Source organism: Eleutherodactylus coqui, chromosome 11, assembly GCF_035609145.1.
Source record: "Eleutherodactylus coqui strain aEleCoq1 chromosome 11, aEleCoq1.hap1, whole genome shotgun sequence".
Lineage (NCBI taxonomy): Eukaryota > Metazoa > Chordata > Amphibia > Anura > Eleutherodactylidae > Eleutherodactylus > Eleutherodactylus coqui.
The window spans coordinates 33,584,693-33,612,080 of NC_089847.1; the positions used below are offsets into that span (position 1 = coordinate 33,584,693).

Here is a 27,388-nt window from a genome sequence, read left to right on the forward strand (position 1 = left end):
GCTGGTCCCAAAAGAAGTAAATGGGATCAAAGGCCCTCTGGTGCAAGTGTGAAAGACAGTTGAACTTTCCAATAAATTGTCATACCCAAATTTCTGTGCTGCCAGAGACTCGAGACATGGTCATGTGATCCTTCCGCAGGCTGTTTTATTTCTGCTGATGTTACAAACATGTTCCCCCTATTGCCTACACCCAGGGCAATGTACACCATTACATTAGTGACGTGGCGTTCACTGTCAGGCCAAAAGTGTTGAAGATACAGTCGTAGCTGCCTGTTTGTGCATGCACAGTTCAGAACGGGGCCCGCACATGCATATCTTGGATTGAAAATTCCATGTATACCATGACAATTCCCCTTTACAAGAGCAACATGCAATTTGTGAGAACATGTACTATGGGACCCAGAGTAGGGTGGGCGCTAGTGCTGATGGGTATTGACAGCACTATTTGAAACCAGAAGCAACAAAAATTAAGGTGCCAACTGTACTTCAAGGGATTTGGGATGCTGGGAGATGTCATGCAGGGGAAGGAAAAAAAAGTTGGGAGTTGAAAAAGGTCGATTAAGAGCCAACCTGAACTTTGGGCAGTTCATAGTGTTGGTCCTGTGAGACTTTGGCTAACACTTGTGTCTTGCAACTCTGGGTCATAGGTTCTAATTTGACCAAGGCCAACATCTGCATGAAGTTTCATTATAAATCACCTTTAGGCCAAGCTCAAGAGCGTATTCGAATGTCGTATAATACACGGTGTATCACGGCAATTCAAATACACCGATTTTCACTGTTACACTCACACTAGCGTTTTTTCATTGCGTATAATATACAGTAAACTCTTGAGTAACATTGCTCTTAAGTAACACGGTTTTCAACTTAAGTTGATGTGTCAGGGCAGCGCGGTTCCTCAAATAAAGTTGCATTCGTCAGATAAGGGCGCCGACCGCTCCATGACCCCGGGCGCCGCTCAGTGAGACGGTGCGCAGCTGATGCCGGTCACTTCCTGCTTCTCCTGCATCAGCACGCCTACTCCTCCCCCTCCCCTCTCCACAGTGCACAGTGTCGGCTGATTGTTGCTGGGTCTGCCTGCCTCCTGTCACAGTACAGCATTTGAATCCCCAAAGTGCCGGCTGAATGCTGCCTGCCTCCTGAATCCCCACTGTACTGCAAAATGTAAGTACTGTACAGATGAGTACAGTACATTAAAGAAACGTTTGCAAATATATACTGCAGTCCTATGTCAAACCACAGATAGCACAGTGATACGTACTGCTATAATGATGTTCCTGCAGTCCTATGTCAAAACACTGTATGCTAAATGTCCAAAAATCTGTTAAATGTTAATTTATTCTTTACAGTTGTGTTTTATATTCTTTCAGTATTGTTATTATTTTTGGTATTAAAGACCAGAGTTATTCTCTATTACCGTATTTTCCGGACTATAAGGCGCACATAAAATGCTGAGAATTTCTCAGAAATAGAAAGTGCGCCTTATAATCCGGTGCGCCTTATATATGAACCCGACAGTCCAGGTGCTCCCCGACTTGCGAACAGGTTCCGTTCCGGGAGCCCGTTCGCAAGTCAAACAAGTAGTAGTATGGAGGGGATCGCGGGTGGATCCTGCTCCATACAACGTCGGGTGCCGGCTGTTCTTACAGCGGGCACCCGGCGGCAGCAGTTCCGACGAGCCGCGCCGCTTGTCAGAACTGTTAACACTTTAAATACCACTCTGACAGCGGTATTTAAAGTGTTAACAGTCCTAACGAGCGGCGCGGCTCATCAGAACTGCTGCCGCCGGGTGCCCGCTGTAAGCACAGCCGGCAACCGATGTTCAGGGGGCCCGTACAGCGTCCCACGATGAGATCGTGGGACGCTGTGTGGTTGCTAGGCGGCCGGGGACCTCCTGAAAGGCCCCAGGGCTGTCTATGCAGAGTGCCCATCTAGCGCACGACTTGCTAGGCGCTCTGCATAGACAGCCCTAGGGCCTTTCAGAAGGCCCCTGGCTGCCTAGCAACCGCGATCTGACCGGACAGGCTTCTATCAGGCTTGATAGAAGCCTCTCCGGCCCCTGCACAGCACTAATGTGCTGCGCCTTATAATCCGGTGCGCCTTATATATGAAGCAAGATTGCTTATAAGGCGCTCATAGAAGGTGCGCCTTATAATCCGGTGCGCCTTATAGTCCGGAAAATACGGTAAATGGGGTTTTGTGTTTTTTGGAACATATAGAACCAATTAAATCAGATTTACATTAATTCCTATGGAAATAATGTCCTCAACTAACATTGATTTCTACTAAAGTTCGTTGCTTCCGGACGGATTAATGACGTTAGTTGAGGTTCTACTGTACAAGTAAAAATAATGCAGCATGTTCTGTTTTACAGCATATTATTTGTGATAGAGCCTTATTTTTGGGTGCATACAAAATGCTATACATACATAATAAAATTGCGTATGTGCGGCGTGTATACGCAACGTCGCCATGTAACAGAGCAGAAAATTTTTAAGGAAAGCAAAGGAGGAAGCCTGTGGATGACGGGGTGCGTGAGATATACTGTCATGTGCAGGCAGAATCACTGCTACGCGAGTCCACACCGCGGTAAAAGGATTTAATATATATTGCGTTTTACCACACATTTGTGTGCGCCTGTCCTTAAGGTGGCTTCACACGAGCGTGTTTATGTGCGTACATAAGTGCGCACCCATGTCCGTACAAAAACACGCGCGAGTGCAGGTCCATGCATTGTCTTCAATGGAGCCGCAATGGCTGCCGGCAGCTCCATTAAAGGCAATGCTCTGCCAGCACCCCTGAATTGTTTTTCAGGGAAGAGCTTTACATATAAGCTCTTCCCCAATAAAACAGAATATTAGTTTTAAAAAAAAAAATAATAATAATAATGCTTGCATTGTCTTTAATGGAGCCGCCCCTGCTGTTGGTGGCTCCATTGAAGACAATGGTCTGCCAGCACCCCCGAATTGTTTTTCAGGGAAGGGCTTTAAATATAAGCCCTTCCCTGAAAAACAACAATTTTAGTGTGAAAAAAAAACAACAAAAAAAACCTTACCTCTCCGCCGCTGCGGGGATGAAGAACACATCTGCCGCATGTACCAGATGTTTCCTTCATGCCCGCATGGAAAAAAAGAATTCCCTGCTGCACCAGTCATATCTGTGACAGATGCAGCAAAAGAATTCTTCATCTCTGCAGTGAATAAAGAATTCCCTACCACAGCTGTCACAGATGACAGCTGCGGTAGTGGATCAAGCTGCCGGCATCCAGTAATTGTTTTTCATGGAAGGGCTTTAAATGTAAGCTCTTCCCTGAAAACAAGAAAGAATGGTGATAAAAAAAAAAATCTATACTCATAGAGATGAGCGAACGTACTCGGTAAGGGCGATTTCGCAATCGAGCACCGCGATTTTCGAGTACTTCACTACTCGGGTGAAAAGTACTCGGGTGCGCTGTGGGGCGGGGGGTTGCAGAGGGGAGTGGGGGTAGCAGCAGGGAACAGGGGGAAGCCCTCTCTCTCTCCCTCTTCCCCCCCACTCCCCGCTGCAACCCCCCCCGCTCACCCACAGCGCACCCGAGTACTTTTCACCCGAGTACGTTCGCTCATCTCTATATACTCACCTTTCTTCAGGTACAGGGCTCAGCCGTGTCCAGCCGTCTCTTCTCCTGCACTGCTCTCAGTAGTATTCAGCAGGCGGGGATTTAAAATCCTCGCCTGCTGAATGGGCTGCCTCTGATTGGCTGAGCACTGTGACCAATCAGAGGCAGCTCTCAGCTATTGAATGACAGCTGAGAGCTGCCTCTGATTGGTCCCAGCACTCAGCCAATCAGAGGCAGCACTCACCCATTCATGAATTCAAAACACGCTCTTCTGAAGCCACCCTCAGGGTGAGTTCACATGTTGCTAATTTTCTGTGGATCTGCAGCAAATTTAACCCCTTTCAAATTTAAATTCAATTGAAAGAGCGAAATCTGCTGCAGATCTGTACCAAAATCTGCAGAAATCAGATTACATCTCTGCTTGCTTGTCATTCCTGTTTACACCGATCAGCTGTAACATTAAACTACTGTGAAGGTGAAAGGAATAACATTGTTTCATGACAATGCCATCTGTCAAGAAGTGGGATGTATTAGACAGCAAGTCAACAGTCACTTCTAGAGGTTGATGTGTTGAAAGCTTGAAAAATTGTGATGACTAGGGGACTGGGCAGATGTCTTCCTGGTATGCAGGGGGTCGTAACTACCAAAAGTGGTCTAAGGAAGGAGAACCAATCAGCCAGTGATGGTAAAAATGCCCATGTGTGTGTACCCTAAGGCTACCTTCACCCGGGCGAGCGCGATATAGGGCCGTGATATAGGGCAGTGAAAATTAATGCAGGGGGGTGCCGGCATTCTACTGCTTTCAATGGGGCCACCGGCAGCGTTGGCCCCATTGAAAGCAATAGTATTAGTGTATCTTGACACCACCAGGAAGTCCTGTGGAGTCCAGATTGACAGGGGGATGACACTCCCTGAATGTGATAGGCTGCACATGTGCCTGGCCTGCAGGTCCTGCCAGCACACAAAGAAGTGTTTTTTTGTAGCACACCTGCATATCATGGTCCCCACGTGCAGACACGCCGCCCCAAGTCGTCCCCGTCGGCCTCAAAGAACACATGCCGCTCCTGGTCTTCCCTGTCGGCCTGAAATTACTGTGATGCTGAAGCAAGGCTTTCCCCCCTGTGGCCAATGTAATGTTCAGCTTGCTCTGGGAGAGCGGCGGGCCCACACACTACCAAAGGCGGCCGCCGCGACAGTGCAGCAGGCGATCACCCATCGCACTGCACAGCCGCGGGGGAAGGGGAGCAGGAGCCTCAGCGGCAGCACATGTGCATTACATGTGCGCGGGGGACCGGCCGTCAGGAAGCTTTCAGGCGGCGGGCTGCAGGAAGCTGCCTGCCGCAACGCTACAGGCAGCCGTTCGGAGGGAGTCATGCGTTATCCTCGGGCATGCCAGCACGCAGTGCTGAGAAGCGGCGGAGGAGCAACCGGTGAGACTGCTGCTGCATCTGCATTCTTTTTTGCAGCCCTATCTGCTTTAGAGTGAGGGTGAGGTTTCTTTGTTCGCTTTCATTATACACACTGAAGCTCCTAATGTACACGTAAGTCGCCCCACTACAAGCTATGGAGAGGCTGCTAGAACCTTGTATTTTTGTACCAATCGGGAGCTGGGGGTGTGAGAGGGGCATTCTCCCTGTCAAACCTCTAGCTTCTGGTGGCGTCAAGATACACTAATACCGAAAGCAATAGGCATGCAGCTTTGTGCATGTGTGTTTTGGCACGTGCGGATTTGTGCGCACAAATGCACGTGCAAAACAACGCTCGGGATAACGAGGCCTAAAACCTTTCACCTGCTACACTGAAACATTGTTGCAAACCTTCCTGGTAGTAGATGGATCTGGGCTGCTACATTTCGCTGAGGAAGAATTGCCTAGGCTAGATACATTGTAGCACTGATGTGAGATGCATCAGTCCTCTGCAGACTTCAGCTTCAAAATGTAAATGTTTCTATTCCTTGACAGCAAGCCAAGATCTTGAGAGTGGTGAAAAATTGAAACTTACATTTAAAAGTTGCTGAACTTTTAATTATGCTGCACATTAAAATAATGAAAACCTTAAAATCACCAGATCCCATTTTCGGTCCTGGCATTTTCTATGACATTTAACCTGTCAAATAAACTGGCCCACTGCAAATCAAGGTGTCCAACTACCGACCCAAAATTGGCATTTCTTTCATTAGACGCCAGCATAATAGCAGCTATTGGTAAATGCATCTAAATCTGTGCCCTGCTTTAGGCATAATGCAAACGATGTAAGTATGACTTTGATAAATAGCTCCTTTTCTCCCCAGGAAAATCCGGCTGTTCATTTAGAGGAAGACTGCAGAGATAGCATAATACTTTCCTGAATAGCAACGGACCTGAAACAAGTCACTAATAGGACAATAGACGCCAGATCTGGAGGACACATTGATCATTGGACGCTTGTGTGAGGCTTTTTATTTCATACATCATGAAGGTAATTTGTGCTGTTACTAATTCTTAATTAAAATAATATATAAATTAGCGGCAGAGATTAAGGGTATTCATCAATATAAAATCCAGTCTCATTGCAAAGATTTCTGGAGAACCAACTTAGCTCTGCTACATCTATATGTAATTGAATGTACAGTCAAGAGCCACATTATAGGATGTGTTGGACCTGCCCCATAGCAATACATAGAGGAAGGGCCTAAGTACCATAGGAAGCAGGCTGCACCTGCTATGGGCCCCTGAAAGGATGCTGAGAACCCGTACAGATATGTTGTGCCCACCAGAGGTGTAACTTGAAGCTATTGGGCCCCAATGCAGAATTTGTACCTGGGCTCCCAACTATAATGCTTCATTCATAGTACTGGTCTCCTTATGTGGCAAAGAGAGACCTTATTGGGGCCCTTAAGGCTCAGAGGCCCATGTGCGACTGCATCTTCTGCACCCATTATAGCTATGTACCTAGTGTCCACAGGTGCTGCAATGTTGGTAAACAAGAAAGTGGAAAAAGTAGTTAAATATATGAAACTGAGATGTGGCAGTGAAGTGGTGTCAAGCAGCTCCTGAAAGCCACCTTATTTTTATCTTTGCTTTGCTACCCATTTCCCTCTGTTTATGCAATTGGCTTTGAATGGCACAATAGCTTCATTTTTAGTCCCTATCAGTGTGGCAGCAGCTCTTGCAGCCTAAAGTGGCCCCCCAATCACTCAATTCCTACTAGATAGGATGGAGTAAACCAAACCAGTCAGCCACTCTGCTAAAGGTTCGTTTGAGAGCCAACCCGAACTTTGGGCAGTTCATGGTGGTGGTCCTGTGGCTTAACAATGTTGCCTTGCAACACTGGGGTCCTAGGTTCATATCTGACCAGGGACAACATCTGCATGGAGTTTGTATGTTCTCCCTGTGTTTCATAATAATCGCCATTATTTATATAGCACATACATACAAACTCCATACAGATGTCGTCCTTGGTCAGATATGACCCTAAGACTCCAGCACTGCAAGGCAACAGTGCTAACCACTGAGCCACCCTGCTTGTTCTTCCCAATAAATGTATGTGCTATATAAAGAAAGGTGATTGTTAATACTATGAGAAATACACCCACATGGAGGCAAGGAGAACATATAAACTCCATGCAGATGTTGTCCTTAGTCAGATTTGAACCTAGGATCCAGTGTTGCAAAGCAGCAGTGTCAACTACCCATCCACAAGAGGACTGCCACCACTGTTGATGTTCTACACCGATTTTTAGGGCTATTGATGAAGTTCCGGTTCAGTTTAAACTAATTCAGAGAAAAGGAAACTTTTTGCCATATTTCTGGCAGAAGCGAACATTTCAAAAGTTTGCTCAACACCAATAGTGAAAAGTTATATACCCACACATATATTAGGGTATCGGTAGAGGAACTAAAAGCAGGATAGTACAAACCATCATCCTCCCCATAGCCATGTATGGATTTGAAAGCTGGACTGCAAAAAAAAGCTGATAGAAAGAGGATTGATGTGTTGGAGCTGTGGTGCCGGTGAGAGCTGCTGTGTATGCCCTGGACGGCGAGAGGAACAAACAGAGAAGTCCGGAATCGTGTAAGACTCAATATATCACTGGAGGACAAGATGACCGGGCTCAGGCTCATGGATTTTGGCCATGTAATGCGAGCGGCAAAAGAAGACCCGGCCGCCAAAGAACACGATGGGTAATACTGTCAGAGCCTATACTGGCATGGATATCACACAACTGAAAGAAGCAGCACAAAACTGAAAAACATGGAGGGATGGAGCCTTTGGGGTCGCTGAGGGTCAAGAATGACTAAACGCATAACAACAACAACAATAATTTGAGAGTCACATGGCTCAGACCCACGTCTACCTCTAAAACAAGTACCGTAACTAGTGCAAGGAAGCTTCATGCTTGACATTATTCAAGCTAAAGGCCGCCTGCAGACGGGCGGAAATTCCGCGGCGGGATTTCCCACAGAATTTCCGCCCCTGGAAGCTGCCATAGGATTGCGTTAACAAACGTAATCCTAGGCAGACGGCCGCGGTTTGGCCACGTGAAATCTCGCGCGGCAAACAAATCGTGGCATGCTCTATTCCTGTGCGAGGCTCGCAGAGCCCCGCACAGAAACGTCATTCACCGGCCGCCGGCTCCGCTCTGCGCATGCGCCAGCTGCCCGGCAGCTGGCACATGAAAGAGCTGGGGCCGCGGGAGCAGGTGAGTGTCACACTGCTCTCTGCAGACGTTCGGATCGGGTCCCGCTGCGAGAATTCTCGCAGCCGGATCCGACCCGGCCGTATGCAGGCGGTCTAAAACAGAGATTTCTACCGTATATGTGATTTTTCTATGAATTTGGTGCAAGATGGACAGCGCTGCTCAGCCTGAGATTTCTTGTTTATGAATAGAATACCAGAACTACAGTAAATACTGTCACACAGGTAGATCAGCTGGACAAAAGAAGAGAAGAATATAATTCCATAGACCAGAATACTATACTTTCAGGATTTGTGGAAGGCTAAAGGGTTAACTTCAGTTTTAAAACTGCCAGAACAGTGTTTGGAAATAATAGAATGCCCCTACAGTAAATAATAGGACTATTAAAAGCCACTAAGGCTCCGTGTGCATGGGTGGATTTTAATCATAAAATCCACGCGTCTCCCGCAAGGGAGATCTGCAGCTCTAGCCGCCCATAGGGATGCATCAGCATCCGCAGGGCAATTTAAAGTATACGGATGTGATTTTTTTCCTGGCGTGCGGATTGCACACGCGGGAAGAAATCGCAGCCATTTTGCCTGCGGATCTCACGGGACGGCTTCCATTGAAGTCAATGGAAGCCCTCATATCCGCGGCACACCCGTAGCTGTCACTGTGCCTGTGCCGTGGATCAGTGGGAAAGCAGGACATAAAAAAAAAAGCACTGCACATGCGTACGGCACGTCACTGCCACGTCCCGACGCATTCGCCGTGCTGAAGAAAGAAGATCCGGCCGGCGCAGAGGAGATCCGCGCTGGAACCAGAGAGGTAAGAAGACCATTTTTTCTCCCAATGTCCGCGGGCACACATAGATTCCGCTGCGGGATTCAGCAGTGGAATACATGCATGCAAGTGGACATTGGGCCTAAGGCTCTCTGCACACTGCAGAGCTGAATTCTGCTTACGGAGTCCGGCTCTGCCAGCAGCGGCGTCCGCATGTACCTGGTGGGTTTCATTTTAAGCTGTCCTGTGGATTGTCCACACGGCTCGCCGTCGGACATGTGCAGTGCAGATGTTTTTTAAAAAACGACTGCTTTTACCAGGTCATCATCTAGCGATGGCGCGGAATTCACAACCTTTCTGCAATGTCATTGCGGAAGGTCTACGAATCAGACCGCTTTCATTGACATCAATGGAAGCCGTCCACGTGGAATCTGCGGGGAAAAAAAAGCATGCTGCGACTTTTCCTCCACTTGCGGAAACTGCAATTGGTTTCCACAGGTGTGGGGTAAGAATTGATTTCCCATAGCATACTATGGGCGCTATTTGCTGCGGATCCTACGCCCGCCGCGGAATTTGCGTCAAGTATCCGTCTGTGAGCAGGAGCTCTTAAGCAGCTCTATGACCAGACAAATGTACGGAATGGCAGGTCAAAAAAACTCCATGGTGACTTTCAATAGTCTTAATACTTCATAGTAGGGGGGTAAGTTATTCTTTATAATACACATCTCAGCTGCTGCAGAACATCATTTTGAAGACTAATGGAGAGAATTATGTCCATGAATGACATAAAATGCTCTCATCCATTTCATAAAGAGAGTCTGCAGCATCTGAGGTGTCTATTATGGGGTCACACAGCAGTTTAGGGCTCGTTCGCATCTGTTTTGATTGGAATGGACAGCAAAACAGAATTCAAATGGAAACCAGAGTTTCCATTTTTAATGGATCCAGTAAGAAGATTAATGTAAAAGATGAATAGTTTCCATTCACTTCCTTTTACATCCATTAGTCATCTGATGCATGTTGTATCCTTTTGTCCTGCTAACGTAGAGCGTAAGGTTGATGTGCCAGTTGCGCAGCGCCTCATAATCATACTTTGGACAAATGAATGATTTGGTACCACTGCAAAATGGCGTAATAACATCAGCTATCATGTAGAAGGAAAGAACTTTGAAAGCCCAATTTCCAATAACCGATCCCTGCTCTTATAGCGTAGTGCAACGCACGGGTGTATCACCTAGTTGAATATAATGCAAAAAAAAAGATGGAAGTGTACTTTGTTTGATTTACGCTTTGCTTGCAGAAACAATGGCGCGGCGGTCTGCAGTGTTATTTCCGTTTAAGAAAAAAAATAGAAATCAAATGGAACAGAATTGAAGGAGCTAAACTGAAGCTCAGAAAATCCCACGGAAATCAATGGACATTTTTCCATTTAGCGTCTCCTCTGATGGAATTGCAAAATGGAAATCAAAACCGGTGATGTGAGCGAGCCCCTAGAGGTGTATATATAGCACACCCATATCCTACGGTGGCTCACAATGGATATTCACCTGTTAGTATGTTTGTTAATTGTAATCATTAGGATCTTTATTGGAAAATTGTCAAACTTATACATCTCGATGCAATATTCAAGTATATGAACGTCCTAGGAATTCCAAAGCATCGTTCGTATATGGACATTCTTCATGCTGGTATGCTCATAGCTCTTAATTCTATCAGAAATCGCTGCGTTGTCTCCAAAGAAAATGTTGTTCTTATAAGTATACATAACATCAGTTTCAACATATAACACAAACAACAACAATGTGGCGTCTTATTTCTTTTTCTATGGCTCACTTTTTCTTACATGTCACCCACCCTCCCCACACATCTAAATACTTCTGCTATGAATTGGTGCATATGGCGAAGCATTTTTTATAAAGGCAATGTTCCGCCGTATGACCTTCAAACTCCTCTATTGTCGGAGGCAAGGGTGGGGTCCATCTCCTTGCTATGAGCATGTCCTATCAGATATCAAGTAGGCTTAGGAAAACTATCTATCTAGCTAGGTTTAGTAGCAGTAGAGCCATTTTCAGAGACTTTGGGACATTCGCTTTCTGCACTTCTTTCAAAAGCGCAAATATTCCATCCCAGAATCCCATCACTTTTGGGCAAGACCAGAATAGATGTGTTTTTGGCCACATGCCGCTCCTGTTTTAAGCGATCTGCCATCAAGTGAGGAGTAAAATACCACCTCATCTATACCTTAAGTTGGGATTCTAGGATGGCTGCCCCCTTTCTGGATTGTAGTGCCTTCTTCGTAGCCCCCAACCACTCTTCCATGGAAAATTCCTCTTCCAATTCTTTTTCCCAGTTGAGCATATGGGCTTTCTTCCCCGGTATATGGTTATCAGATCATAAAAGCTTTTTGTTTCTCATTTGGTCAATTGTGGTTGCGCATTTCTCTTCAGATCGAATAAATCTTTTGCCTTTTGTTTTTAAAGTGTGAGAAAAGACTTAACGCAGGGAGAACATACAAACTCCATGCAGATGTTGCCCTTGATTGGATTTGAACCCAGGACCCCAGGCAACAGTGCCAATACTGAACCACCGTGTGGATGCCACGGGTAGGTGGTGTTATGACACAGATTCAGGATCTGATGCAACAGAAGGAGTACCAAAATATGCAATTAGTAATGTTGATGTAATAATAATAAGAACCACCTATCGTTAGCAACGGCTTACTAAATCCTAGGATCAAAAATATTCTACGCATGCTATGATATGAGTAATGCGGAAAATAGTATCAATAATGCCATAAAGAGATCAGTCTTGTTGAACCGGAATATAAATCACACAGTTCATACTTTAAGGAGTTAATGCTTCCCCATTAGAAACACAGTCCACTTGAAACATAGCATTAACCCTGGCCGATCTGTCTCAATTGTGTAGGCTCAAGTCCCTGTGACACTATCTCAGTTTGTAACTGCAAACACCAGTACAGTCCAAGCCCTATGCAACAGACCTATTGAATTGTTTGCATCTTTTTTCACTGAGGCTGACCTTACTTACGGCTTATTGGCAGCAAACTCCTTGGTGTCCTCTTTGGTCTTGGTCCATTGTCCTGCCATTCAGTCCAGCGTTCTCTCCCTGTTCCCGATGGCTGTTCTCTCTGGATTCTGGTGTTCAGCAGCAGAAACTCAAACAGCCCCTCTCAAATAGAGAGACTCAGGCTCCCGCTTCCTTCTCTGGGAACTGCAGCTTCTATGCAGGCTATGTCACCACTCCAGCCACAGCTCCCCGCAGCAGCTTCATTCACTGAAGGCTCCTGCCCACGTACGGATATTTGCTGTGAAATCCGCAGGAAATAGCGCCCATTGATTCTTCCTGCAAGCATGCAGCATGCTCCATTTTTGTGTGGATTCCGCACTGACAGCTTTCATTGAAGTCAATGGAAGCCGTCTGATCCGCGGCCCTTCCGCAATGACATTGCAGAAGGGTCGCAGATTCCGTGTCATCGCGAGGTGAAGATGAGGGAAAAGCAGGGGTTTAAAAAAGAAAAATGGTGTGCGCATGTCCGACGGAGAGCAGTGTGGACCAATCCGCAGTACAGATGACAAATGACAGTAACAGGTACGCCCCGCTGCTCCCAGGGCTGGATTCCACTGCGGGATTCTGCATGCGGAATCCAGCCCTGTGCAGGCGGCCTAACAGTCTCTGCACTTTGTCCGTGGTGCAGAAGAAATCCTTTTAATGGTGCTTACATGATGTCACTGGAAAGTTCCCAAGGAGCATGCTCAGTTCTGTACACCATAAGCTTTGTCACTCCTTCAGTGGCAGCATTATCCCCTTAGCAGAAAGTCCCTTACATGTATCTGTTCTGATGTTCTGCAGCAAAATCAGATATAAATCAGACTGCAGCTGCTGAAGAGCCTCTTCTTAAGAGAGATCAGTCAGTCAATATGGAGCTGACATAGGAAAAGTTAGTGTACTTCCCGCAAAAGTGCCTACTTCTCCAGGAAGAGCTAAGCAGCACCTATGTAACACCAGTCCCGTCCTGTTGGTCATACACATATTACGCCAATGGAAGATGATCTTTGTCCTATCCCTACAGTATATTACTTGAAGGTGTATCATTTTTGACAACTTACTGAAAAACACTTCTCCGACTCCATTCCACCCATATAAGATTCTAACCAATCGACGTCCCAATAATCAAGTGCCGGTTTCCTCCGCAATTTTTTCCCCTCTTTCTTCTTAAGACACTTCACTAAAGCCTTTTATCTACTCAAAAGCACAAAAGGAAAAAAAAAAAAAACGAGAGAGAAAAGCTGATTGATTTTGAAGTTAAATGTTGGCATCTGCTGTTATTCAAAAGCAGGACCTTGCGTACTATGCGTCGCCATGCTTTCAGCTCTGCCACCAGCGTGCTGCAAATGAAGACAAGCTGTTGTCAAATGAGAAATGCAAAATAGTCAATCTGTTTGTCTGTTTAATGTAACTGGGAACATAAGCTGGGAGAAACGGGACCATTCTGCACTGTCAGATGGGAGACACTCTTCTACACACCAAAGCCTAATGACCCGATTTACTTCAGCGCTGCGGATTTCCTTCTAATAGTATTTTCCATATGCATTTCAACATGCTTTTATCAGCAACTGCAAATGGTACCATTTTCTTCCGTGCACAGCCGTGTAATCTGCGCATTATTTCTCCTCTCTCTCTCCTTTTTTTTTTTTTTTAATCTCATCCCACTTTTGGCACCGGGAAGGAATACTGATGTTCAAGGAGTCTTCAAGCAGCGAGCATATTGGCCAGGCATCTGATTCTCATCTCCTCCTCACACCTGTCATTGTTCTATATTAGAGGAGGGGAGGGGGGAATCCAGTCATTAAACATGATAGATATGTTTTTAATAAGAAAGTGTTGTGCCTCACCAGGCAGATAAATAGCGAGTCTTTAGATATCTTCAGAGCCTGGGATACAATTATAGAATGCAGTTACGAGGCTTTCGGTTGTTCTTCAAAGATGTTGTGACAGGAGCAGATTTGGTTTATCTAAATTATCGGAGCGCCTGGCGGGGGAGACGCGGTTTGTTTGCCTCACCTTGCTCGAGTGTCGGCCTGACGGTTTATAGATACTTACTCGTTAGAGAATTGGCACTTTGTCAGGGTGGTGGGAGGTGAAGTACTGCCTCGAGGGCCAATGGATTTAGGAAAGGGTTCTAAAAAAATTAAAGTCATTTGGGGTGGAATGATTAAATGTACAGTTGCCACTTTATTGTAGACACCGACCCTTTCACGACTGGAGTTGCTTAAGACGTATGACCTCGAAGTGCAGCATAATGTGAAGTGGCAAGTTTTTGGTAACTCAGTTTCAGTGCGAGTCCACATTAGAATGGGAAACATGGAGCAATTTGAGCATTACCCAACGAGGCCTGCTGCTACAGTGGCCAGGGCCAGGATTTCATATACTGCCAACGTTGCGGGACTTGTAGTGTGGAGAGTATACCGAGAATGGTGTGATCAAGGAAAAACATCTAGAGAAAGGGGATCCTGTTAATATAAGCAACTCGTTGATGAAAGGGGTCAGAAGAGGATGTCAAGAATCTTTCTGATGAACAGGTGGTGCATAATGCAGTAAAATAGAACACTGGTGCTCAAACTAACTTGTCCGATCGCTCAACGTCTTGTTCCTTAGCACAGATGAGCTCTAACAATAGACGACCAGTTCAAGAGAAACAGAAATGTGAGATTCCAGTGGGCAAAAGAGCACAGAAAGTGGATCTCTGAGCAGTGGAAAAACATCACCAGCTTAGAAGAATACATATTTTTCTATTGACAGAGCTCTGTGAAAGCTTATTTTTTACGTGCCAAATAAATATTGTATTTGGGGCTTTTTTGATCACTTTTATTGTGTTTTTTTTGGCAGTCGAAATGAACAAAATAAGCATTTTGGCTCCATATTTTTGTTTACAGTTTTGCGATGCAGGATAAATAGTGTGTTCAATTTTCTGTACAGGTCGTTATGGATAGGATACTAAATATGTGAGGTTTTCTTAAAATGTTTTAATTTTTTTATACAAATAAGAATGTGAGCAAAAAGGTTTTTTTGTTTGTTAGTGTCTTATTACATTTTTTTACTAATTTTATCTTGTATGTCCCTGTAGGGGACTTGAACCAGAAAAGCTATGATAAAAACAAATTATATGAGTTGTTATTGTCTTAATTGTACTGACTCATATAATAAAGTGATCATGTTATTTTTGCCGTAATGTGTATGCCATAAAAACAAGACCCCACCACCCAAAAATGTTGGAATTTCTTTTTTTACCATTTCACTCCACTCATAAATTTGTAAAGGTTTTTCAATACATTATAGGGTACAATAAATAGTAGAAGTGAAAAATACATCTCGCCCCACAGAAAACAAGCCCTCAGACATCTAGATTGTGGCATAAATCAAAGATCTGTGACTTTTTGAAAGTGGGGAGGAAAAATGAAAAGGAAAAAAAAAAAAGAGCCGCATCCTTAAGGGGTAAAGGTACTTCTAATGTCCACTAGTAGCGCGTTGGACCTCCTTTAGCATTCAGAACTGCAGCGTGGTGCCCATCCACAGGAATCGGAGGACCCAAAGTGTGCCAAGAAAACATTCCCCACACTATTGCTGCACATCTGCCAGCCTAAACTGTTGGCACGTGACATTGAGAGTTCATCCAGTCATGCTGCTTGCGCCATATTCTGACCTCCCCTCAGCACGGTGCAACAGAAATAAAGGTTATGGGACTCAGAATGCAGCGATGCAAAAAAACCAAAAAAGGATTATTGTGCAAAAGTGGTAAAACCTAAAACAATATATCACTTTGCTATTGGCGTAATCGTACCAATCTGCAGAAAAAAATATTACGTTATTCATGCAGTGTAATTAAAGCTGTAAAAAAAACAATGGCAGAATTTATGTCATCTCCGCCCCCCCCCCCCAAAAAAAAAAATATCTACACAAAAAAATTGGACCAATGAAAACTACGGTTTGCCATGCAAAAACAAACCCTCCTATGGCCGTGTCGACTGCAAAATAAAGTTATGGATTTTGAAAAGGGGAGATAAAAATGCCCCAAAACGTACGTCCAGAATAGACAGTGTTCTTAAGGGGTTAAAGAGGTTGTGAGAACTACATCTTTAAAATCATTTTATATCCTAATGTTATGTATTTTTGTGACTTACCTTATTAATAATATCCTCATGGAGCCGCACTTCTTCCTACAGGTCACGTGATGCTTGACCCCCTCTCGCCATGTGCCATACATCATCCCCGTGTTGCCATAAGTGATGTCTCATACTCGGGTAGTCTAAAGTCCTCCCTCTCACAGAGCATGCCTATACTATAAGAATCACACATGCGCTGTGAGCAACTGTGCTTCAGACCGCCTAGGTACACGACATCCCTTATGGCGATGACTGGTGTACTCGAGGAGAGAATCGCCGATGCCTGTCGATGACAAGCTGCTTTTTATTAAATAAACTTCACAACTTATTACCTATCTCCTAAGTATATGCACATATGTCCAAAGAGACATAATTAGGAACCTTTGGGCCCCGGTGCGAAATCTGTAACAGGGCCCCCTATTTGCCCCGTGCCATTTATAGTACTGGTGTCTTGGTACGTAACAGGGAGGCAACTGCTACCCTTGAACCCCCAATAGTTACACCCCTGGTTGCTCCATTCCATCAATCTTTTTGACTACCTTTCTTCACGATGGAGGTGAAAGGGCCCGCTAATAAACAGGCTGGACGATGTAGTGGGAGGACAATGAGAGGCACAGAGATTGTAGTAGGCAGAACTTCAGATAAGGGTGTACCGCTTGAAGGACGTAGATCATCAGGCTGGGTAGACCCTAAGGGATGATCACCTACAGCCTACATCTGCCTGATGCCCCCTACCCCCACAATCTGGTGGATGGCACCCTGTGTGACCACATGAGTTGCACATAACTAAGGCTGCATATGTGGAGTTATTGTGATATCTGTTAGACGTACTGGTGGCTGCTACAGCAGCAGAGACTTCTCATGAAATGCAGGTCAGGACTACAAACACGCCCCAAACATAGAAGTTAAAAATGCACATAAGCGGCATGCACTAGATTGGGGCGACGATGGAATACACATCGGAAGGCATCAGTTTATCCATACACAAGGTTAGGCAATGTTTGGTGGAATTCTTGGAGAATCCCTCTAAGCTACTGACTAGGGCCACCGTATTGTCTTAGGAAGGCACCACCTCTGTTCTGATGGCTACTTTCCCCCCTCTCATATAGAAGATGAGAGTCAAATCACGACTCTGTTACCTCATGGAAATAATTAGTTTTGATGCATTGTTGTGTTAGCACTTTCTGGAGAAAACAGGCTGTGCACATTAATTTAGTGTCAGATTGTTGCCAGTGGCTCCGGCATTGCCAGCGTACGCTGCTTTCCTGCCTTTTACCCCAGGACCTCCTTGTGATTCATAAATAAGAGCCAAAGCCGCTGGCATTTCCAAGCGCGCTCCGCTAGTAAACAGCAGCATAAGTGCTTTTATTTAAATGTTCCCCTGTCACTCAAATCCTTCAGCTGGATGGATACGACACACAGCGCTGGTGAAGATGCAAGCTCAGGAGACAATGGGGCCACCAAGTAGGACATGGATGGTCTGTGGGTGCAAAACACAATCAGGGACTAGAATAAAACTAAGTGCAAGGATGCATTACTACAGCTCACCATCAGAGTGCGGTTACTCCGAATCCCTGGTCATAGTCACATGGGTCTAGGAAGCAGATATGGGCTGTTTAAGGAGCTTCTGTCGAATATATCAGTTTTGTAAGGAATGAGGCCCTTAAAGCGGTATTCCAGTCAGTGGTTAAAAACCACAAGTTTTCACCTATTCACTGGATGAGTGAAAACCGATAGATTGGTAGGGGTCTGACTGCTGGGAAACCCCGCCAATCCTAAGATTAGGGATCCTGTTTTCCCTCCTATTTCATAGTTCATGATCTCTTCTCCCATTTCTGTAGTGTAGTGGTGAATGGGCTGTTGGCAGCGGCTCCATTCAGATCAATGGCTCAGACAGATACCTGTTCGTCAGCCCCACTGAAAGGAATGGAGAAGCAAGATGTATGCACGGCCTCAACTCCATTCATTTCAATGGGGTACACAGAGATAGCCGCCACCATCCGCAGTGCAGATAAAAGAAGAAGACCGGTACGTGTGGACGCTGGCTGCTGTCCGGGTCGGATTCCGCTGCCGGGTCCCACATGCGGAACCTGACCCGTTCGTGTGCAGGTGGCCTTAAACTTTTAAGAAACAATTTTAGCTTAGCTGTACAGTTTCTCCTGGCACCTTGAAGGTATACCTCCGTTGGGCAGATCCTGCAGGCCGCTCGGGTGCTCTACCTACGGCAGAGGCAGTAGGTCGCTCCGGTCTGGGAGGTGTAGGCTGTGGTTCCTCCAGACGTTCCTCTGGTGAGGGTAAAGTGGGAGAGTCTCTAGGCATGACCTCTAGTAATTCTGGTTAATCTCCCCAGAAGAATTGGGGCTGTGGAGGTGGATAGCAAGCAGGCTCTCCTCGCAGTTGCTGAGTCATGGAGGCTTTCTTTGCAAAGGACATCTTTGCAGACTGAAAGCTGGAAGCAGGATGTGCTGAGAGGTCCAGAGGCTGCCCGTCACTAGAAGACTCCACCTTTTGGGGGCCGTCCTTATTCTGGTGCCAAAGCTTCGCAGTGGGGGTTGTCCTCCCCCTTACTTTTCTGTGGCTATGACGGGAAAAGCTAGGTGGAAAATTTTCCTGGGTGAAGTAGCTGAAGAAGAAGGTTGTTGGGCACCATTTTAAGTGTCCATATGGAAATCTTCTCTGGACTCTGTATTAACCCCTTGAGTGGCGGGTTTCCTACCACCCTGCCGTGCCCACCAGGGCAGGTTTTTTAAAATGGTCTAATCATTGAATTTCAACTAATTTTGCAGTTGCGTCTCAAGAGCCATAACTTTTTCATTTTTCCATTGACATGGCCATATAAGGGCTTGTTTTTTGCGGGACAAGTTGTGATTTTTTAAACAGGGGGGAGGAAAAAAAGAAATGGGGAAAAAAGAAAAAAGGAGCCATGTCATTAAGGGGTTAAATAATGTATTAACTTCCTTCTCTGGGTCATTACGACGCACATGGATACCACATGTGTGATTGTATTTTTGATTTTTTACAAAGTAAAGGGAGACAAGTGTTTTTTTTATTTTTTTAATAATTTTTTTCCTTTTTTTTTTTTTAATTTTTTTTAAAATTTTTATTTTTTTTTGTCCCTTTAGGGGACTTCCACAGGGACCCATCAGGACCCCTGATCACATTCCGGGGGTCCGATGGTGACAGCCCTTTACATGCTGCAGTCACATAGACTGCAGCATGTAAAGGGTTAACACAGCAGAGATCGGAGGTTTTCTCTGATTTCTGCTGTAAGAGCTGGTACCTAGCTGTCCTCTGACAGCTAACAACCAGCTCTCCCTGCCACAGAGACCATCGGCTTGCTTCTGACAAGCCGATGGTCTCTATGGCAACCTGTAAACAAAGCAGGAGGTTGCCGACATGTCGGCAATATCTTCTGCTGTTTTTTCAAAGCCCTTGCACTGCTCTGTGTGGGTCTGTGCAGGCAGAGCACACTGTCACAGCTTGTGGCATTGTGCTCTGCAGCTCCCATAGTGATACATAGCCCGGAAATCTTCCGGGCTATGTTGCTATGAGCAGTGGAGCTCGTCACGGAACTTTTCTGGGCGTGCCACTCAAGGGGTTAAAGTTTGACAAGTGTACACAGTCCAAAAACACAACGACATCATCTCTCACCACATGGAGCATCTTGATTACTCTGCTTCTCTGACAGGGAACTCAGCCCCGACTCTCCTGAGTGCTGGAACTAGACATTCTGATGGCAAACACTTGCGTAGACTGTAGGCTCAGAGGTCTTATCCTGTTTGTGATGCCAGAAGAGAGGGGGAGTGTCTGCAGTGACCGACGTGCAGGGCCCACAGCTGAGGAGATGGTGAGGTAGGTGTTAGGGATGTCACAGTGGCACTACCATCTCCTCCCCTGAGGCCCTGACAGGCCTCTCCAGGCAACGCTGGTGGCATGGTTACCTGTATAAAATTCTGTATTAAAACTGTGGTATTTGTCAACGGGTGACGCCACCGCTCCATGCACTGGGGTGAACTCTGATGATGGTGCAATAAATAGTCCACACACACAGGGCTGTACTTTAAATAGACTGAACCGGGAACGGTCGGTAAAGCCTTTCTTTACTAGAACATCCAGCAGGAAAAATACATAACAGTTCTTGCAATGGAGGATTGGCTTTAGGACAACTTCTATTTGTGAGGAGGCAAGGAGGCTACTTGGGGTATCTTGGTGCATACAGTCCTCATTATCTGTAAGATTACTTTCCCGGACGACTTCTCTCACTCTCATTCTCTATACCGGCCAACACTCACAGTTTGGTTGTCTGTCATGGCACTCTCTCAATCCTTCCATGTAGCTTCGGGACTCTATACCAACGGGATAAGACAGGGTATTCTCCATTCTCAGTCGATGGATTATCGCTCAGCTTCTCCCATATTGGATAGGCCTAGGTGGGGCTTTCTCTCACACTCCTCTTAGATTGTAATCCATGGGTAGACTTGCAGACTCACTCAATTACTGTGAAGACTGACTGACTTGTACACCTTGCAAACACCTTTCATGCTCACGTGGCAACATTGGATACACACAAACTGTTACATTTTCCAGACATACCTAGACATTAACCTCTCATACGCTGCAGCTATGCAATACACATAAACCACTGACAACACATTTGCACAGTGCATCCACATTAGACATGACAGACATTTAGGGACACATCTATGGACATTTATGGACAGTTATGGAGGGGCCAGATATGTATACTTCGGGCCACTACACAGACATCTGGGAGAACTAACCACAGATCTTTTGTGGACGTAGGCTTGCTCAAATTCTTCCATCTCTTCATAGTTCGATGATGTTGAGATCAAGGCTCATATCATCACTTCCAGGACCCCCTATTCTTTTTCACACTGAGGATAGTTCTTAATGACATTGGCTGGATGTTTGGGTTTGTTGTTGTGCTACAGCCTAAATTTGGAGCCAATCACATGCCTCCCCGATGGTATTGCATGATGGATAAATATCTCCCTGTATTTCAGCATTTAGAACACCATTAATCCTGACCAAATCCCCAACTCCATTTGTTAAAATGCAGCCACTAATGTGCAAGGACCTTCCACCATGCTTCACTGCTGCCTGCCAACACTCATTATTGAACTGCTCTGCACCATGCATCACTGCTGCCTGAAGATACTCAATATTGTACCGCTGTCCACCATGCTTCACTGCTGCCTGCAGACACTCATTGTACCACTCTCCACCATGCTTCACTGCTGCCTGCAGACACTCATTGTACCGCTCTCCACCATGCTTCACTGCTGCCTGCAGACACTCATTATACCGCTCTCCACCATGCTTCACTGCTGCCTGCAGACACTCATTGTACCACTCTCCACCATGCTTCACTGCTGCCTGCAGATACTCATTATTATACCACTCTCCACCATGCTTCACTGCTTCCTGCAGACACTCATTATTATACCACTCTCCACCATGCTTCACTGCTTCCTGCAGACACTCATTATTGTACCACTCCTCACCATGCTTCATTGCTGCCTGCAGGCACATTGTACCACTCTCCAGCCCTTCGGTGAACAATCTGCCTCCTGTTGCAGGCAATAATTTCACATTTTGACCCATCAATCCAGAGCATCTGCTGCCATTTTTTTGCACCCCAGTTCCTAAGTTTTTGTGCATAGTTGAGTTACTTGGCCTTGTTTCTATACCAAAGACATGGCTTTTTGGCCACAATTCTTCCATAAAGACCATTTCTGGACAGTCTTCTCCAAACAGCAGATGGGTGTGCCCAGGTCCCACTGGTTTCTGCCAGTTCAGAGCTGATGGAACTCCTGGACATGTTCTAATTTTGAAGGAAAGTAAGCAGGATGTGTCTTTTTACTACTGCACCAAGTTTCCTTGGCTGACCACACCATCTACGGTCTTCAATGTTGCTCACTTCTTTGCGCTTATTCAAAAGATCTTGAACAGCACATCTTGAAACCGCAGTCTGCTTTGAAATCTTTGCCTGGGAGAGACCATGCTGATGCAGTATAATTATCCATGTATCCATGCTGTGCTCAGACTTGCCATGGTGTATGATGTGTAACATGAAATTGTCTTCCACAACCTCACCTCTGAAGAAGAGTCTGTCTGTTTCTCATTGAGTTTTAAGCTTTTGCATAGCTGTTTCTGTTCCAGTTAGTTTTGTTGTACTTCAACCTACAAATAAAAAATGATGCTCCTTATCACCTGTTTGGTATAATTTGTTAATCATTCACTGGATTATAATGCTACAAAATTCCTGGCTTTGTGCAACTGCACCTAGAAGAATTGATGTGGTATTAAGGCAAATGGCGATCACAGAAAATACTGATTTCATTTAGACTTTTCTTTTGTTCACTCACTTTGCATTTTAGGCTGCCTGTCCACGGGAGTAGTGATATCTCGCAGGAGCAGCTGCCCGGGAGCATCTAAAAGATAGGCTCACCACGGAGAATCGCTGCCAATTGTGGCAAGCTGCGATTTAGATCCCGCGAGTGGAGAATTGCTATGATTCTTCACTCGTGGACGCTGGCCCTGCGTTTTCCATAGCAACGCTATGGAAAGCTTCAGACAGCGTGATTCACCGGCGATTTACCGCCGGCGAATCATCGCCCGTGGACAGGAACCCTTAATTGACAAAAATAAAACTAATACTTCTATTTTTTTGCATTTTTCCACACCTTTCTAAAATTTTTGCACAGTACTGTGTATAACGGATCCGTTCAGCTAGTAGGTTTAATTTTCATGTTCTCATAACAGAGCAGGAAAACTGAGCTAGTGAAAACGAGCCTTAAAGGGGTTGTCTCACGCCGAAACGGGTTTTTTTTTTATTCAATAGGCCCCCCGTTCGGCGCGAGACAAACCCAAGGGATGGGTTAAAAAAAAAAAAAGTTTATTACTTACCTGAATCCCCGCGCTGCCGCGACTTCTTTCTTCCTTTACCAAGATGGCCACCGGGATCTTCACCCACGATGCACCGCGGGTCTTCTCCCATGGTGCACCGTGGGCTCTGTGCGGTCCATTGCCGATTCCAGCCTCCTGATTGGCTGGAATCGGCACACGTGACGGGGCGGAGCTTCGAGGACCAGCTCTCCGGCACGAGCTGCCCCATTCACCAGGGAGAAGACCGGACTGCGCAAGCGCGTCTAAAAACGCCAGAAGACAGCGAATTTAGACGGATCCATGGCGACGGGGACGCTAGCAACGGAGCAGGTAAGTGAATAACTTCTGTATGGCTCATAATTAATGCACAATGTACATTACAAAGTGCATTAATATGGCCATACAGAAGTGCTGAACCCCACTTGATTTCACGAGACAACCCCTTTAAGTATCTGAGTGACTTTGACAGGGTCCAAATTATGCAGCAGCCATTTTTCATGATTGTATGTGGTCAACACTATATGAATGATGAAAATGCTGCTTTTTTTTGACGTTGAGGTTTTTTATGCCTATTATTTCATAGTATAATAAATATCAAATCTCTGTCTCAAGGTTTGTTTCCCTCACAATCAGGGAAGTTTGTAGGCTTTTGCAAAGATAGAGATTGAAAATTATATGAATACTGCCCCCTGTAGTCAGGGAAGGGTGCTGCCTAAGGCAAAAACTCAATTAAGCTAATAGTTAGTGTAGGTGAGCTCACATAATATGCAGTATATCTTGAAATTAAATATCCGGTATGATGGGCTATTTAATACTGGCTGCAAAAATTAAGCATGTCAAGCTTAGAAATGTTGGGTCACAGAACACTCCTAAGAGCGAACACGTTTCCTGAGCTCATAAAACGCGTTGGGTTACAGGGCTTTCATACAAAATACACACTTAGAGGCCCTTTCAGGAATTTCTATAGTTGAGTCTGGTTTGAAAAACGGTGACTGGATGACGGGAAAATCGTTTCGGGATCGAAGTTGAAGGGACAGACTTGATGGTATCTTCATGGCCATATGAATTTTTAATTTTTAGCCTGTGATTTTATCGCTTATGGAAGCTTGCATTACTCACGTCACCAATGGCGGGCTGTGGTTTCTATAGACAAGAATTCTTCCAAAACTGTATTGTCTTAACTTAATATTATTTACTTAGTCCAGCCCCTTCTTAGATTTTTTTTTGTCTCGTTATCCTTCTATCCTGCATCTTACTTATCCCATTAGAGCTTGTCAGAATATCAAGGAAGACCTTTATAACAATGTCATTATGTCAGAGGGATTCCCAGCAGTACATACAGTATTTTTGAAACGCTCTATGTTTCCTAGTCAGACACCAACCATAAGGAATCTGAACTGAGCTTTAGGTGAAGTTCTACCCAAAAAAGGGTTCTAGTGATTCAGTTTGCTCAACACTAGTCCTCAACACTGTCTGAGTGCATTAAAAAGGCCCTTTATGGCTCTTAGTGTTACCCACTAGTTTTAGGGGTTTTGATGAACTTTCCATTTGGACCGTATCAAACTTTTTACAAAAGTTCAGCAAACTGGCCAAATCAAACTCAAACTTTTCAAAAGTTAACTCCTCACTAGTGCTAGTCTTCTGAGGGCTGCCAGAATTTTCCAAGACCAGTGTTGCTGCCCCAGTCGATGTTATCGAAGGTTGGAAGGCTAAGCAATATAACTGAGCAAGAATTATAGTGACTAAGAGCCCCGCACCATCTGTCACGCTAGTCCAGCACCGAGTGATCCAAACGGTTTACTGTGAGAACGTTTTGGTGATGCCTTATGTTGAATAAAAGTTGCTGTGTGTTAAGCTAAGATGTAGTCCATCCGAGGTGACGTACTGACTCACTGCTGGATTCTGGGTAAAGTCTGTAATCAGGCCTTCGTCCACTGCTTTCCTGTGGAGGCTATGGCCTAAAAAAATGCACAGTTGAGCCCAGCGGTCACCCTCACGTTAAGTCTGGCAACTCCATGATTGAAATACTCCATGCCTGGGGTACCTCTTCACATGTGTCACCTACTATTGATAGGAACCACCAATACTTTAGTTTCCGCTATTATATAGGGTGGGATGACTGTCAGACTTTCTCGTACAGAATACCCAAATAGTTTCATTGCTTTTAGCAGTGTTGATCAGGGGTATATATAGAAGGAAAGCAGGCCCATAGCAAAGATTAAAAGGGATGCCCTCTTCTGCTGCTGGTTTACACCTTAACACATGGACACTCGATGCAGTGTCTAAGGAGCGGGCCCTAACCTATAATATCAGTTTCAATGTGAATTCCCATTAGATGGGAAAATCCAGCGATCTGAGCGACTTCCAAGGCTGGGTCATTGGTGCTAGACTAGGGCCAGGATTTCATACACTGCCAACCTTGTGGGGTTTTCTCATGCAGCAGCCTGGGGACTATACTGAGAATGATGTGATTGATTGTGGGTCGACCTGTTCTTTGTATTGGTATCAGTGTAAGGACATCTTTTTGTTTGCTTTTTATTCAATTTTTTCTTGTTGAAGGAGTTACCAAAAAAGTGCATTTCTTGCATTGTTTGTTTTTGTTTTTTGACAGGGTTAGTCACGCAGGATTAATAATGTGATATTTTAATAAACTGTACATATACAGATGTAACGCTACTAGCTTTTAGGAACTTTTTTTTTATTTAAAAGTTTAATATTTTTGATAATAATTCATTGTTACTTTTTTTAAAATTTGCCCCCATAGGAGACTTCAACTTGTGATTGTTTGATCGCTTATAGTGTATAATACATTACTATGGTATTGCATTATGCTGTAATTTTACAAAACTACCTTTTAAAAAGATGTCTCAGGCACGTCCATAATAAGCAAATGACCATGACAGCCCCCGGGGCCTCAGACTGCCATGACACCCAGCCGGGACCCCCACAATCTTATCTCACGGGGAAAAGGTGGCCGGTTGGAACATTTAAAAATTCCAATTGATCGCGAGATTGAAGGCTGGATTCACATGAGTGTATCTGCGCAATAAATCTTTGTGTGCACAATACACAGAAAGTAGAACCCATTGATTTCGATAGGTTCATTCGCAAACATGTATTTTGTGTGCGTATTTCGGCTGTGCAAAAAACAAAACAAAAATGCAGCATGCTGTAATTAAAGAATTTGGCGATTTCAATGGCTGGGAGCATCGGTCCAGGGGTGTAACTATAGAGGATGCAGGGGATGCTGTTGCACCTTGGCCCAGGAGCCTTGGGGGGCCCATAAGGCCTCTCTTCTCCAAATAGGGAGCCCAGTACTATGAATAAAGCCTTATAGTTGGGGGCCCCATTCCAGGTTTTGCATTGGGGCCCAGGAGCTTCAAGTTACGCCTCTGTCGGTGTGTATTTTTTTGCTTGTGCAATTGTGCATGACTGGTGCACATAAGCAGCACAGTAACAAAACACAGTTGCGTGCACAAATATGCAACTTTCCTTCCGCAAAAATGTAGCGCAAATACATTTACGCTCATGTGCATCCGGCCTAAATGTCGTTCTATAGAACTGCCAGTGGCATTTAATGCTGTTTACAGCCACGATCAGAGTTACTGCCGATAGTGGCTGTTGCAGGCGGTCATCATCTGTCAATTAGAGCCCGCTCCATACGCCTCATATGCTGTGGACAACTATAGGCATCCTATCTGCACGGCATATGAGCAGTTGGAAATATATAGCCGTATGTGTGACTGGAAGGGGTTAAAGAACATAATTTCTAAGTCATATAAATGCATCTGATAAAGTAGGACTTCTTAACAGAATTCCTAATGAGTAATGAAGGGAGACTTATCACCAAACAGGTAGAAAACATGAAAGCAAGAGGAGAAGGCATTGAAGTAAATGATAATTATCTATTCCGATAAAGCAATACAACCTCAGCACTTTCTAGTACTCACAAAGAAGGGAAAAGGTTAATAAGCAGTGAGCACTGGCACACGTTGACCCGGCGCAGAAAAGGTTAAAGCTATAATCACCGTTCGATTGTGTTTGACTAAATTACACTCAGCCTATGAATGATAAAAGGCAAGTTTTTGGAAGCACGAGATCATTATTGAGCACTAATACAGGACTCATTGGCAAAATGTTCGGTAATTTAAGCAATGTAGACAATGACGGTTCTCTATCCTGCTACAAAGAGTGACCTACAGGATCCTGCGCAATGAATAATTATAGGCAATATCCATTTCAGCTTCTATTAGAACATCC

The 27,388-nt window shown here is 45.0% G+C and overlaps 1 long non-coding RNA gene across 1 annotated transcript; it reads left to right on the plus strand.

The window, feature by feature from the left end:
- The first annotated feature begins 1,100 nt into the window (after positions 1–1,100).
- On the plus strand, positions 1,101–27,388 carry LOC136581982 (uncharacterized). Its single transcript, XR_010787111.1, has 3 exons — positions 1,101–1,164; positions 5,889–6,055; positions 27,372–27,388. It is a non-coding gene; the product is annotated as an uncharacterized lncRNA (long non-coding RNA).